Source organism: Lissotriton vulgaris, chromosome 7 (genome assembly GCF_964263255.1).
Source record: "Lissotriton vulgaris chromosome 7, aLisVul1.2, whole genome shotgun sequence".
Classification (NCBI taxonomy): Eukaryota; Metazoa; Chordata; class Amphibia; order Caudata; family Salamandridae; genus Lissotriton; species Lissotriton vulgaris.
Genome location: NC_141695.1, coordinates 367,901,307 through 367,914,855, shown reverse-complemented (window position 1 = coordinate 367,914,855; position 13,549 = coordinate 367,901,307). Strand labels below are relative to the sequence as shown.

General features: G+C 44.6%; 1 protein-coding gene across 1 annotated transcript in view; it reads right to left on the bottom strand.

The window, feature by feature from the left end:
• The window catches only part of LOC147701662 (galactoside alpha-(1,2)-fucosyltransferase 2-like), a 299,622-nt gene extending 286,683 nt beyond the window's left edge, over window positions 1-12,939 (bottom strand). The window contains exon 1 of the mRNA XM_086928679.1: window positions 12,767-12,939. The gene's annotated coding sequence lies outside the window, so the exon portion shown is untranslated. The remainder of the gene's footprint in view (window positions 1-12,766) is intronic.
• Window positions 12,940-13,549: the final 610 nt, after the last annotated feature.

The window sequence follows — 13,549 nt, the reverse complement described above, 5'->3', positions numbered from 1 at the left end:
GAGAAAGGTACTCAAGACCTCACAAAGCATACCCACCTACATTATCCATGAGAAATTAGGCAGGGTGCATATTGAGGGCCTGATTAAGGCTAGACCCCTTATGGCCTGGCAAAAAATGTGGTTGAATATGGAGGCAGATTTGAGTAGACAAATCATTAAAGATTGTACAGACAGGGACAAAGGCATGAGTATCCCATGGCTAAAATATGTGAAGACCACCCTTGATGTAATCAGGTGTAAGGACCTATTTACTAACCCAACAGTTATTGTCCCCCAAGATATACGGAGAATCAAAATAATTTTTCTGGCCACGGTAGCCTCACGCAGGGCTGCTATGGAAGGTAGGAAGCCCACAGTCTGCGCCCATAGAATGCTAAAGACAAGGGAGGGAATGGAACCTTACTTAGCTCTCTGTTATAATGCACAGGAAAGATTTGTATTAACCCGTTTTAAGCTCAACCTTTTACATCACCTTCTGGCTGATCCACCAGGTTTTACTGTTAGAATTGAGCAGAAGGGTGCATGCGGCTGCGACAATAGGTCTTCGCAGGACACCCTTCATTTTGTACTATTATGTCCATTTTATGCTTTACCCAGGCGTAGCTTTTTAGTAAGAATTTTAAAACAGGCTAAGTTCAGAGACGCAATGGTTGCCCTTTTTTTCTTGTAAAGGGCTAGTGATCCTCTGACATTGACATGTATTTTGAATTTTATCAAGGTTGCTTTAAGACTCAGGAACTCAAGAGGGCTGTGCTGAATCAATTGCTGGCCAATTGTCCCCTATGTAACTTTTCATGAATTGTATTTTATCATTGTATTTTAAATGTATTAATTTGTACTTTTATGGTATTTTTTAAATACCGAATAAAGGATTTTGAAATGAAATGAAATTAATAAATTCAGGCAGCAGGCTGAAAAAAGTGTGGCTGAAATTGCTGATGCTTCAATAATGAGGAAATGCTAGCAGACAGGCTCCACTGCTCAGCTGCATCCCCTCGCTAAATTGCTCCTGGGGCTCCAAGAACCGCTTCTTCAGGATAAATATATATATTGATTATGTACTATCAAAAGGTCTGATTCACAAAGGAAAATATAACTGTATGTTTACTTGCATGCATACGTATTCCAAGTTGTACCTCTCAACTTTTTTGCTGTTCACCATTTCTGAGTGGAGATTTGCAACTAGGTGTAAACGTACATATCTACACCCCCTCAAATAAGTGGGTGAAACATCGTACAACAGAATTGGGGAGTGTAAAGTTACAATTAGTAATTTGTCACCTCTTGGTGTAGGACTCTTAGGAAATTTCTTAAAGTCTATTATGTCAATAAAAATAAAAACATTTTAGTGAAAATTATAATTGTAAATTAATTTATTAACCTAGATCCCTCCTTACATTTTCCCAAACCTTTCAATTTTTCCACCACTCTTCTTGTTGCCTCCTGCATTTACTGCTAAACCGTTTATCTACGTTTGGAGATTTCCGCACCAAAAAGATAAGACAGGTGGAAGTCTGAGGTCATAGTTTTATTAATTGCATTTTGGTACATGAGTAGTACTGCTGTAGTATTATATTGTGTACTACAAAATACAGTTTGTGATTGAGCCCCACTAAATGAGGGTTAGCACTTTTTTCTAATTATACCTTGTTCCTCACTCAAGGCTTAGGTATGAATTACACTTCAGATACCAATTATAAATCACAAAATATGTTTGTGAGTAGTTTGTTTTTTACTCCATACTTCGGAGTGAATTGTTCATAGATATTCAGATCCATGATATGCACAAAAAAACTTTTTTCCAATGTCCTTTGTGCAAAGTTTTCATTAAAAAAAGTTTTTATGACAAATCTTTTCCCAAATGTGAATTTAGGTAAAGTATACACATTTTGCAAAGTTCTAAGTTTGTACACATAAAATTATAATTTCAGGAACCCTTGTGCGCGTAGGAGACACTGGCGACTTATAGTGCTTTGACACAAGTAGTTGTCAAGCTGTTAAAATCAGAAGATAGGGCAGACCTGACTGGCCTGCTTGTCCCTATCTGCTGTCAAGTTCTTTGTTTCCTTTTGAATTTCAAAAAATTGCCAGAAGATGTACACAGCTTAGATATACTTTCTTGAATTTTAACTGTGCCTTTTCAGCATATCGCCACCCTGGAGCAAATCTAAGCATTGACGTTGCCTACTACCGGACCAAAAAGTGAAAAAAGGTAAAAACGAGGGTCAATCGTGCTCCCTCCAATCATTGAGGACCTGGTGTAACATCCCCTAAGACAAGCTTGTACCCTGTGCCAATGGTTTACAAACTATCTCATGTTCCATCTCATCAAGGACATTAAAACCATCTACAGGGGTGTCCATTGCAGATCCAAGAGGTCCTGATCCACAGCAGATGTAATTCTTATTAATGTGTAAATGATGAGCATTGAAAATCCTTATATGTGAATAGCACAGGATATGAGGGGGGCTGGACCCAGAGAAATCTGTCAAATGTATCCAGTTATAATTTGTGGACACTGGATCACATTCAGCAGTGCCTGCACCTTGTCTGCTTTTTGTTCTGAGCCTCGACATTCAAGCAGTGAAGAACTTTTTTTTCAGTTCCAGCTGGACCCAAAACATAGGCTGAATTTAAGGGGCTGAGCGATACAAAAGGGGGTGATGGATGGAGCGTTTGAGCAAATCAAACACTCACCCCCAGTCAACTGATCTGGGTTTAATCCATCACCATTCTTTAGCTCACTCCGCCACCCCAGTTCAGACATGGCCATATGCAAATCAGTCTGACCCTGTGCCTCATGGGAACAGTCCAGCCCGAACTGCCAAGCCATGTTTTCCCTAGACCGGAAACAAGCATCCTGGGACCAGTTTCGGATTCATAATTCTCATCACCCTGGCTATTTTGAATCCAGTGGCAAAGTGAGCAAGGGACTCACATCTGAGCATACCCTGCCAACTTAGGGCGAACAAAGCGATACAAAAGGGGATGATGGACGGAGCGTTTGAGCAAATCAAACACTCACCCCCAGTCAACTGATCTTGGTTTAATCCATCACCATTCTTTAGCTCACTCCGCCACCCCAGTTCAGACATGGCCATATGCAAATCAGTCTGACCCTGTGCCTCATGGGAACAGTCCACCCCGAACTGACAAGCCATGTCTTCCCTGGACCGGAAACAAGCATCCTGGGACCGGTTTCGGATTCATAATCCTCATCAGCCAGGCTATCTTGAATCCAGTGGCAAAGTGACTACCATCTCTCCTTTTATTACAGTACTTAAGAGAATATATGATTTGGAGTCAGGATTTTGACTTGTACAACCCTTATACATAAGTGATATGTATGCACTGAATGAATGTCAGATGTATCAGTCTGTATGAATAGTTACAAAAATAATTTAAATAACAATATTTTTATTCCTTTCTTTTGTAGCACTACTTATCGCAGTGCAGGCTGTCAGAACACTTTATATCAAAAAACATATTATACATTGGAAATAAATTAAACAAATTTGTAGATCAATATATAGAATGTGTTACATAGATAGTGAGAGTTACAAGGTGTAGAAGTCACATATTTCCTATGCTGGTAGACATTTGCTATTAAGAGGGCATGGTCAGGAGAAACATAAGTAAGAATTTAAAAAGTAAGGCAGTGCTTGGTGTTGCCTGTACAAACAAGATTGCACTAGCCAAAATATTCTGTTGACGCTCTCCTTCTGGCACGGACAGCTATGAGCCTAGAGTGATTATAGATGCCTATGTAGACTATATGTCTTCCCTGGACTTAAAAGTGAACCATAAAAAGTTGCTTGTTATGGTGTGTGGCCCCAAGTTAACAAATCCAAATACTTTCACTGTTCAGGGCAATCAGATCGAGAAAGTTCAAAAATGTCTTACCTACGGACTCTTTTTAGCACCCAGTTATCGTGGGATCCCATGCTGACCCTTAGGGCGCAGTAAATGACTTGTCTTTGTGGACCTGCGGGCCGCATTCGATCTGGTTCCTAGGGAGAGGCTCTGGACGGTGCTGGAGGAACTTGTCACCCTCCCTACTTATTAGATGCCCTAACCAGACTTCACACCGGGAATTATGCTCAGGTGAGGTGTGGGAAAAACGGGGAATTATCAGCCCGCCTCCCTGTCACTCGGGGCGTACGCCAGGGTTGCGTACTGGCCCCCACCCTTTTCAGCTTGTACGTTAATGGCCTGATAGATAAACTTAATTGTGTCAGGGACAACGATGCTCCACGCCTGGCTACTGGCAGGGTGCCCGCTCTGATGTTCGCGGACGACACTTTGTTGTTGTCGCGGACATCATCAGGCACCCAGCGGGTCCTGGACGGGTTTGTCTGCTTTTGTACTTCGCGGGGATTGGAGGTCAACTTGGAGAAAACCAAGTTCATGATCTCAACCCCCCGAAACACACTCGCCCAAATCCCACACTGAATGGAACCCCACTAGAGTGAGTCAAGACCTTTATATACCTGGGGGTGACTTTGACTGAGCACTTTACTTGGGACCACCAGGTCTCTAAATCCTCCCTGAGACTTGCACAGATTATGGGAGGCATAGGCAGACTCCACAGAGCCTCAACTTTTAAACCTGCTACCCCTGCCCTTGAGATATACAAACTACAGGTCAGGTCTGCAGCTTTGTACGCTGCAGAACTCTGGGGACACACAAATGCATGCAACTTACTGAAAGTCGAGCAGGCCTTCATGCGACATCTGTTAGCTCTTCCACAAAGTACGCCCCTCGTACTGCTACGCTTGGATTTGGGCTTGGAACCCATTAATGATTTGGTAGCTGCACGACCTCTGCTCTACTGGAGAAGGCTCTGGTCTGTGTTGGAGCTTGTATCCTTTAGAGCAGAATTCAATGCTATTTGGGGGCAGTTAAAGAACAAGAACATACCCTGGCTGGTATATGTAAAGGCACTCTTCTACCAAATTGGCCTACCCCAACTTTGGGATACACCGGAGGACAGCTGCATGAGGATGCAAAGGACTGTACTAGTGGCAGCCGTAAAATTGCATAACCTCAAAATGCTACATTGTTCAACTTCTCTGGGCAGACTGTCTACTGAGTTCCTACTGATGAAAGCCGAATCCAGGACAGAGGTGTTTCTGGACCTAGTGCAGCCTCCACTTGCAAAAAAACTATATATCCAACTGAGGCACGGCTCTATACCAATTGGGGCACTGACATCCAGATGGGCAAAAACGATGGAGGCCAACTGCCCTGCCTGTAAATACTGTAGGGAAGACATTGTACACATTTTCTTTTTTGTCCGGCATATAGTGAAATTCAGAAATGCTGGATTATTCCACTATGTAAAAAACCTGGGTTTCAGACATTGCGTACAAGCCTGCAGAGTATTACCTTACGATACCGCCCCTCCCATTGTTTTTGCTGTCTCCCGATTTCTACTTGGCATGTGGCGGAGAAGAACTGTTTTTATTAATAAGAAATAACAGACTATTGCTTCTCACTTTTTTTCATATCTTTGATAACCAAAGTTTAATAACTTTTTAATCTCAATGTATTTATGTTTTATATCTGTGCCTATATATATTTTATTGCACTTTTATGGTCTTTGACCGAAATAAAGTTATCAAAGTGACTAGAGCCAAGGAGGCACTGTTTTGTTTTGCAGTAATTGTGGAAAAATTCGAGTACTGGAAAATAATTTTATTTGAAAGCTTTTGATGGTCCTTAAGAGCACACCAACATCCTTTTGTCACTCAGACCTTGGCCTTGAGTACATTACAGCTAGAATTGATCTTGCGCCTTTGTTATTATGGGCGAAAATCAGGCCTACACCCGAGCTGGATTTTTCAAGATCCATTATTATGAATTGTCTTTCTATGGCCAATACTGGGAGGATCCTCTGGCTCTATCTGAATCATACATTTAGCGAAATGGGTGTAATAGAGTTCTTTAACAACCCTTTGTAATATGCCTCCTCTTGCAAAGTCTCTAATAAAGTCTTTATATTATTCAAGTGTACGCTACAACCAACAATTAAATCAGCGAAGAGTCTTGAACACGGGCAATGATAGCTTTTCCACCCAGCTGATGCAACCCTACTTATATCTTCTTTTGGAGCTTCAACATAGATTTTATTGAACCATATTTCCCTTAAGCATGTTCACTTTCTGGTGGCCTCTCCAAATCAAGGTGGTTGGCATGACTACCTTCCGCCTTGCTCATGTAATTATGTAGCAAAACAATCTACTCTGCACTTTGTGTTGTTTTGTGCATTGTAGAAAAATGTGAGATCCAAGTATTTGCTTCTGATACCAAGGCTGTGCCGCCCTTTTTCTTATAGAGAAGGATTTAGTCACTTACAGTCACTCTACTCTTTTGATATTTGTGTTGCTGTCTTAAATGTTAAAAGAGGAGCCCTTTTAATACGAAAATTATACGGCTTTCTGAGTGTATCAATTAGAAGGGCATGCTACACGTCTTTATGTGCACTTTATCTATCTGACTGGCTGGGAATGGGATCCTTTTGAGGCCATTACAGATTTGCCAAGAAATGTACACTGGAATAGTCCTTTTGAGTTGCCATTTCACTTCTTAACTTATTTGTTTGTATTTCTTACGGTTTTATAGGATTTAGCATCCTTTTAATGATTTTGAGGTTGTACTTAAAAAATGCATTTTACTCCATGACATATTTTATTTCTTTTTAATGTATTGTCATTTTTACGCTTTTATGATATGCTTGTCAAATCGAATACATTTTTTGATGATGATTAATCCTTTTCAGCAGCCTTATTATAAAAACAGCTTATGAAAAAAAAACCAAGAAGGTAATAAACCCATGACTTGTTGTTTGCACGCAGCTCCTTGATGCTGGTTCATAGTTCACTGCGTTGTATTAGAAAAAAATTAATGTATGAACTGCAAGTAACAAAGAAATCTCTGTGTTGTAACCAGCTGCGACCCTTGGCTTGCCCCTTGCAAAAACTGGCACTGCATTTTCGGCCTCTGGCCCCAGAGGTGACAAAATCAGTGCCAGGTACACTGGGGCAGCTTGTCCCTATGGACATTGTTTGGGGCTCAAATCTCCTTGTTTTATTGTAATTTTGTAATGACATTAACATTGAATAATAGAACAATATCAGTGTGATGGAAAATGAAGTACAATTAGTTGGAATAGGACTGTTCATGGCAGCAGAGGTAAGTAAAAAAATGCTTTTACATGTATTTTGTGTGTGTGCATGCATGCAGGTTAGAGTGTATTTATGTGAGAGAAAGTGTCTATGTGTAAGCATGTAGGTGTGAGTGAGTGAATGTAAAGGTCAAATGGTATATGATGTCATTTCTGCTACCACTGGCCATTTTGTGAGTTGAAGTTCGTGAGTAACTCACTTACCATCTACATGCAAGTCTCATGATTTTCTCTGCAGGAAAAATGTTAATCCTCTATAGTAATTTGAGTCAAAACCGAGACTAGACAAAAACAGATCATTCCAACAAGTGTATTAACCGCCAGAGTTATTTTACCATTGTTATTACAACCTGAGGTTTTCTAGGCAGCAAAGATTTCTGAAGCAGGTGCCTTAACCCCATAAGATATTTTAAAATGCAACCTCTTCCTGTCCAATTAGGCCATGTTTGTCCTTGTTGCCACTTTCTTTGATAGAGTTTAAAAAAACAACATAAAGAGTAAGTTGTCTGTCAGACTCTGCGTTTTGTGAGCTTGTCCCTCGCCCCTCCACTCCCTTGCCGTTGTCACACTTTGACCGGAATTTATGGGCCCAGCGAGAAAATGTTTAACAAGTCCAGCACCCAGTGCTTTTAATGGAAAAAGAGAAGTGTTGGTACTCACCAGATGGATTGCTGTGGGACTGCAAGGGGTGTTTCTGGGGGCGTGACTTCGAGGCAGGCATGTACAATACCAGCATTTTATTTTCAAAGTAAAGTGCCTCAGTGCCCTTTGGCCAAGTTCAGCTCATAGGTGCAGGGCGTATTTGGTATTTTTGTAGTTCTATTTAGCATGAACTTGTCCCGAGGGCGTCATAGCGATTTCCTTGAGAGGCATAAGTTATACATGAAAGCATATATTTTTTGTTTTTATGGCACAAGGAGATTTACGTGATGTATCCAGAATCACAGGAAGTTGAGCCGACGCTGGGGTTTCACCTCCCGGTGCCATAAAAACACAAATGTATGCTTTCATGTAGAACGTGTACTTCTCATGTAAAGCGCTTTAAGGCCCTCCTGGCACATTTGCGCTATAAATACCTGCAAAAAAGTATCTATTGTGTCTTACACACGAGCCAAACTTGGCCAAAGGGCGTTAGGCGCTCTGACAGGCAATGGTGAGTGTATTCCAGGGCTGCAACTTTACTCTAGGACTGACAGACAGTTCCAGTGGCGAGGGCTCTGGGCATCAATCCACATCTCCCCATGCCTGTCGACTGCCAGTCAGAGTGAACGGCTGCAGGAGCAACCTGCCTCTGAAATACACTTGACATTGACGGTCACTCCCTTACCCCAGAATGCCACTAGGAATACTGGCACTCTCTTGACTCAAGAAGTCCCGGTACTCAATGGGAGAACACTAAGAAGTGCCTGTACTCAGTACCCGTCAGTTACGGCCCATTTAAAGCACTGTGACCAGCACTGTCTGTACACCTAATTTATGTGGCAAGGCATGATGATGCGGCATGGTGCCCACATTGACCACCCTGATCCATGATGGCATCTGGCTCCCGAGCCCATTCACAGCTTTCTGAACTTTTGATGTTGGTGACACACTTTTTGGAGATGCATCATTTTAGGACACAGTGAGGCAATGTAGCGAGCGAGCCCGAACCACCTAAAAGGGTTCGGGGTGGTTCTCACTCACTCTGTCTCCCTCTCTCTCATTCTCTCTCTCTAATTGTCTCCCTCTCTCTGTCTCCCTCCCTCTGTCTCCCTCCCTCTCTCTCCCTCCCTCTGTCTCCCTCTATCTGTCTCCATCTGTCTACCTCCCTCTGTCTCTCTCTGTCTGTCTCGCTCCCTGTTGCCCTCCTCCCTCTGTCTCCCTCTCTCTGTCTCCCTCCCTCTCTCTCCATTTCTCTGTCTCCCTCCTTCTGTCACCCTCCCTCTCCCTCTCTCTCTCCCTCTCCCTCTGTCTCCCTCTCCCTCTGTCTGTCTCCCTCTGTCTCTCTTTCCTCTGTCTGTCTCCCTCTGTCTCCCTCTCTCTCTGTCTCCCTCTTTCTCCCTCTGTCTGTCTGTCTGTCTCCCTCTCCTTCCCTCTGTCTCCCACTGCCTCCCTCCCTCTGTCTCCCTCACCCTCTCCCTCTGTCTCCCTCTGTCTGTCTCAGTCTGTCTCTCTCTGTCTGTCTACCTCCCTCTGACTCTCTGTCTCACCCCCTCTGTCTTCCTCCCTCTGTCACCCTCCTCCCTCTGTCTCCCCCATCTGTCTGTCTCCCTCTGTATGTTGCCCTCTGTCTCCCGCTCGCTGTCTCCCTCTCTCTGTCTCCCTCGGTTTCCATCCCTCTGTCTTGCTCTCTCCCTCCATCTGTCTCCCTCCCTCTGCCTCCCTCCCTCCCTTTGTCTCCGTTCCTCTCTCCCTCTCTGTCTCCCTCCCTCTGTCTCCCTCTCTCTCTCTGTCTCCCTCCCTCTGTCTCCCTCCCTTTGCCTGTCTCCCTCTGTCTCCCTCTCTCTCTGTCTCCCTCTCTCTATCTCCCTCTCTCTCTGTCTGTCGCCCTCTGTCTCTCTCTCTCTGTCTCCCTTGGGCTCTGTTCCTCTGTCTTCCTTCTCTCTCCCCCCTTTTTCCCTCACTGTCTCCCTCTCTCTCCATCTCCCTCTGTCTCCTGCCCTCTGTCTTTCTCCCTCTATCTCTCTCTGTACGTCTCCCTTTGTCTGTCACCCTCTGTCCCCTCCCCCGCGTGTGGGGCAGCCTGGGCAGAGACACGCCTGTGTGGCAGCCTGGGCAGAGACAGCTTCCTAGACACACACACAGCAGCACCCCAGTACTTCACAGGTCTTTAAAAGACCATTTACTGCTTTGTTGTTAATCTCCTGGGCCCCATAGCGCAGAGTGTCAGGGAGTCTGCGCTGCTGTGGCATTGTTTGCTGACACTCTTTAGGAATGCTCTTAATTAGCAGCAGTTATGTGCTAAGTGCCCATTAATACAAGTGTCATCCCGCGACACACCCATCCTTTGCAGGTGACAATACTGTGTTGGGACACACAGGTTCATTAAACGTCCTCCTGTCCTGCAATTCAATAGGTGTTAGGATGCCCGTCCCCCTGGACGCAGTTCCTTACCACTCTTGATAACTACAGCGCTGCGTTGCTCCTCAGCCAGGAATGCACTGTGCGAACATGTGCACTCATGTGTACAGACACCGTTCCTAGAGTACCCTCTAGCTAAGTGCAGCGCTGCGTTGCTCCCCAGCCAGGCGTGCACTGTGAGAACATCTGCACGCGCACGGACACAGGCATTAGAAGCCCCTCTTTGCTAACTACAGCGCTGCGTTGCTCCCCAGCCAGGATTGCTCTGTGGGAACACCGGCACACGCACCGACACAGGTACTAGAAGCAGTGCTTTAAATGGGCCGGTACTCACCGGTACTGAGTACCGACACTTCTTCATTTTCTCCCCTTGACTTGAGTACCGGCACTTTTTTCTAGAAGAAAGAGAGTACCGGTACTCATGGGGATCTGACTTTAACCGAGGCAGCGCGCTCCCTTTATCCCTCAAGTTATACTAGGGCAGCACCTTTCAAGCACTGCACGGAATCAATCAGTGCAGGGGTGTGTCTGCTGAGTCATTTGCTTATCCAAAGATCTTTCACAGTGGGCATTAAGAAGGGGCTGTAAAATCTAATGGGTGGCGGTAGGAGGCACTATTCAGGACATAACAAAAGAACGTATGGGAAGGCTTTAACAGTCACCACGCATCTGAATTACTTTCTTGCACACTTCCACTTCCACACTCACTGATTCCTATTTCATCGACCTTGGACAGACCTTAAGACCAATCAAAAATGTGGAGATTGGCACCCGGTTTCCCAGTACAGACGTTGTCAGCTCTGGCCCTAACTCTGGTTTACAAATGTTCCAGGAGAGACTTGTTTATTTATTTTATGCGTTTTTCTATAGTGCGGACTTAACCCGAAGGTGTCAGAGCGCTTCACAATAGGAACAGTAATGATACATGAGGAGAAAATTACAAGTGAACAAATTACAAAAGCAAACATTAAGTTACATGAGGCTAAAGTGACAATTGTGAGCAAACAAAATACAAGAGGTAGCAAACGGTACGTTACAGGAGGAAAAAGTGATATGTGTGCAGGTTACAAAAGCATACAAAGTACAAGTAGAGGTATAGTACTGCAATAAATTGCAGACACTCCAGCACAAGAACAAACGTTACATGAGGCAATGGTGGCCCTTGCACAAGTATCTAAAGCAAACAAAATGTAAGAGGTAGCAAACAGTATGTTACAAGAGAAATGATGTGTGCATGTTACAAAAGAGTACCAGTACTGGACAGATGGTTCAGTGGGCTGTAGGCCACTGGTTCGATTTAAGGCAGGCTGAAGCAGCATGTAATCCTTAGGCGGTTGATAAAATGCATGCAGATTTCGTGCATACAACCTTGGCACGGTGAAAAAGCTAAACCCGCCCCTTGTTCCCCCTTAGCCCCGCCCTAAACTCGGCCCACTGCTCCTTTTGGTGAGCACCTGCACTTTTTTTCCATTTAAATCACTGACTAGAAGCCACTCTTCACTAACTAGAGCGCTGCGTTGCTCTCCAGCCAGGCGCGCACTGTGAGAACACAGACAGACACGCCCACAACACTGTTCCTAGAAGCCACTCTTCACTAACTACAGCGGTGCGTTGGTCCCCAGCCGGGCTTGCTCTGTGCGAACACAGACACGCGCACAGACACAGTTCCTTGAAGCCAGGCTTGAACTGTGAGAACACGCGCAAGCACACAGACACCGTTCCTAGAGGACCCTCTTGCTAAGTACAGCGCTGCGTTGCTCCCCAGCCAGGCTTCCACATTGGGAACACCGGCACGCGCACACAGACACGTTCCTAGAGGACCCTCCAGGCTTGCACTGTGCGAACTCGCGCACATGGCACACAGACATAGTTGAGGTTGCAGCTCTAAAACGCAGACAATGAGTTGAGTTCAATTTCTAAAATGTACAGTCCTGACTAAAATGTTGCAGAGGGAGAAGGTGCAATTTCTGACGTCAAAACGTTCTTTCACGTTGCCCCATGATCAGCAGATGAATTCCGCTGTTTCTGAAAAGCTCTCCGCTCTGTTGTCGCGTTAAGTGTATTATTCAATATTCATCCGAGTAACCGAATTGGTTATTACGAAATTAAAAGAGATGGCCTGCGTTCCGCTGATTACGAATCCTACCCTTTGCAGCATCATTGGTTTTAAGAGGGGGGCGCGGCAGCAGGCAGGCAAAGAGCGCACGTTTATTGACGGAATATGTTATATATCTTATCATTGTGTAGAGTTCTTAACAATGTTAAAGGGAAACTTCGAACATCCGATACGAGGGTGGTCCTCGGTTTATCGAGCTCAGAAGGCTAGATGTCTGTGCGGCCCTGCTACGGAGATCGAACTATCGGGGCACGGTGAATAAAAGCAGACCCGTCCCCTCGCCGCACAACTTTCTACACACAGCTTGAAATGTCTGGCCTCTGGTAAATAAGCAGACTTGAACCCCCATACCCCCGCCCTCCCCCTTCGAAGCAGCGTCCGCTGGCGGAGAGGATGAAGCATACCTGGGGTAGTTCTCAGCAGGCGAGACCCCTCTAGTGAAAGCTGCTGAGCGGGAGGTGATATTACCAAGTGGCTCCAGTCGCAGGAGTCACAGCATCTGCCCGTTCACCTCTGAGCTCCTGCTCCGCAGGTGGCACTGCCTTACAGCCTCTTGTGAAACACCTTTCCCCTTGTGTTCCTTCTTTCTCCTACCCGCCTCTTGGTCTCCACCCTTTTCTCTTTTTCGTTTTTTCTCTCTGCCTCTACGTCTCTGTATTTCTCTTCCTTATTCACCATCTCTTGTCCGTTTCGCTCTGTCCTCCCTGTCCATCCATCTCACCCCACCTCCTGTAATTATCTCCAAACGACACCTTTTGCCTTTATCGTTCTCTTCTTTCCCCGCTTCTCTTTCCCTTCCTGTTTAAATCCATTCCTCGACGTTCCTCCTTGTTATCTCTGCTTGTTCCACTTCTTATTCTCTCTCTCTCTCTCTCTCTCTCTCTCTCTCTCTCTATATATATATATATATATATATATATATATATATATATATATATATATATATATATATATATATATATATATATATATATATATATATATATATATATCTTTGTATTTTCTCCGCTTCTCTCGTTTTATCTCCGTCGTCCTCCTACCCACTTTCTTGGTCTCCCTCCTCTGCCTCTGCCCGGTGTCTCCTCTTCACGTTTCTCTTTCTCTAGTGCAGTATCTTCCTTTCTAGCCTACGTCCTGTGTTGCATTATTTCACTGTTCTTCAATTTTGTTTTGTTCCTTCTGTCCGA